Genomic DNA, 2,500 nt, shown 5'->3' with positions numbered 1-2,500 from the left:
GAGAGAGAGAGAGCGAGAGCGAGAGAGAGCGAGAGCGAGAGCGAGAGCGAGAAAGAGCGAAAGCGAGAGAGAGCGAAGGCGAGAGAGAGCGAAAGCGAGAGAGAGCGAAAGCGAGAGAGAGCGAAAGCGAGAGAGAGCGAAAGCGAGAGAGAGCGAAAGCGAGAGAGAGCGAAAGCGAGAGAGAGCGAAAGCGAGAGAGAGCGAAAGCGAGAGAGAGCGAAAGCGAGAGAGAGCGAAAGCGAGAGAGAGCGAAAGCGAGAGCGAGAGAGATAGAGGTAGAGAGAGAGAGAGAGAGTATGTGTGTGTTTAACAAAACAATTATAGGAGATTACACGGCTTTGAGAGAGAAAGAGAGAGTGAGAAAGAGAGAGATAGATGGAAAGATAATCAGATAGATAGATAGATAGATAGATAGAGAGAGAGAGAGAGTGAGAAAGAGAGAGATAGATGGAAAGATAATCAGATAGATAGATAGATAGATAGATAGAGAGAGAGAGAGAGAGAAAAGATGAAAAGAAAGATAGAGATATGCAGACAGACAGATAGATAAATAGAGAGAGAAGATAGAAAGAAAGATAGATAGAAACATATATATATATATATATATATATATATATATATATATATATATATATATATATAGAGAGAGAGAGAGAGAGGGATAGAGAGAGAGAGAGGGATATATATAGAGAGAGAGAGAGAGAGAGAGAGAGAGAGAGAGAGAGAGAGAGAGAGAAGAGATTCATTAACATCACGCTAACAGACGGCCACTATATTGATCTTCTAATCTGGCTCTAATCTTGAATGTTAACTTTGACGTACAGTTATATTCATTGATATCAAATCTCCCGGAGACAGACAGGGAGAATGAGAGAGGGAAACATAGAGAGGATGATAGAGAGAAAAAAAGGAGAGAAAAAGAGGATGAGAGAGAAGGAGAGAAAGGGAGGGTAATAGAGAGAGGGAGAGAAAGAGAGGGTGAGAGAAAGAAAGGGTGAGAGAGGGAGGAGGGAGAGAAAGAAAGGGTGAGAGAGAGAAGGGGGAGAGAAAGAGAGAGTGAGATAGAGAGAGAAAAAGAGGGTGAGAAAGAGAGAGAGGGAGAGAAAGAGAGGGGGTGACAGAGAGCGGGAGAGAAAGAGAGGATGAGAGAAAGAGGGGGAGAAAAGAGAGGGGGGAGAGAGAGAGAGGGAGAGAAAAAGAAGATGAGAGAGAGGAAGAGAAAGAGAGGGTGAGAGAGTCAGGGGTGGGGTTTGGGGCATTTTACACATGTTTTATCAGCATGTTTACCTCATTGTCCATGTTTACTTCCATATCAACATATATGTAAGGGCGTGCATATATGCTAAGAAGCGTGTGATTGTACCTGCGTGTGTATGTACTTGTGACGTTTTATTGTAAACGTGTGTAAACATTATCTTCATTGTGATTTCCAGTCAACAGAGATCAAAGTTACAGCCTTTCGTGAGAAGATGTGTTTGGAATTTACCTAAAAGTGTAATCTGAATTTTTGATGGACTAAAAGCAAATACATAACGGAAAGGAAATGTTGCAGGATTGCATGGAATGACCAAAAAAAGAGAGAGAAAAAAACATAAACATAAACAGCCAAAGCAAGAGAAACAGACAGATATACAGACACACGCATACACACAATTCACACACACACACACACACACACACACACACACACACACACACTCACACACACACACACGGATACACATAGAAAGAGAGACGAAGACAGAGAAATGAAGAGAGAGAGAGAATAAGAGAGAGACGGAGACACGGAGAAAGACACAGAGCTTGATCTGAAACTAGGAGGAAAAACAAGAAAGTGGAAAGATTTACTACCAGCTGTTTTTCTTGTCCTCCCTCCCCCCCCCCTCCCTCAACTACCTCCTCACACCATCATCCTCATAGCCATCAATGACTTCCCCCCTTCTCTATATCTTTTTCGAATTTCCTCACCTCCCTCATTCTATTTTTATTATCCTTTCTTCTCTTCTCACCCCCCATCTTCCTTCTCATACATCGTTCCTCCATTCCCTTCATTAATTCATCCTTTTTCTTAACCCCCCAACTCTTCCCCATCCTCCTCCCGTCCTTATCCCCCCCACCTCCCCTCTCTCCCCATTTCCCTCTCCTCCCCTCTCCAATCCTCCCTGTTCCTTGTTCCACCACCTCCCCTCTCCCACGCTTTTTCCCTCCTCCCCCTCCGTTTTCCCATCTTCTCCCCTCTCCCACTCTCTATCTCCCTTATCCCCCCACCTCCCCTCCTCCTAGCCTCTCACCCTTATCCCCCCACCTCCCCTCTCCCTCCTCCCATCCTCCCTCTCCCTTATCCCCCCCCCCCACCTCCACTCTCCCCCTCCTCCCAATCTTATCCCCCAACCTCACCTCTCCCTCCTCCCACCCTTATTCCACCACCTCCCCTTTCTCTCCCCCCACCCTCCCTCTCCCTTACCCCCATCCACTCCTTTCCCACTCCCTGTCCCCCCGT

Source organism: Penaeus vannamei, chromosome 26 (assembly GCF_042767895.1).
Source record: "Penaeus vannamei isolate JL-2024 chromosome 26, ASM4276789v1, whole genome shotgun sequence".
NCBI classification, from domain to species: Eukaryota; Metazoa; Arthropoda; class Malacostraca; order Decapoda; family Penaeidae; genus Penaeus; species Penaeus vannamei.
The sequence above is the reverse complement of the archived record's forward strand: the minus strand, read 5'-3'. Positions refer to the sequence as shown.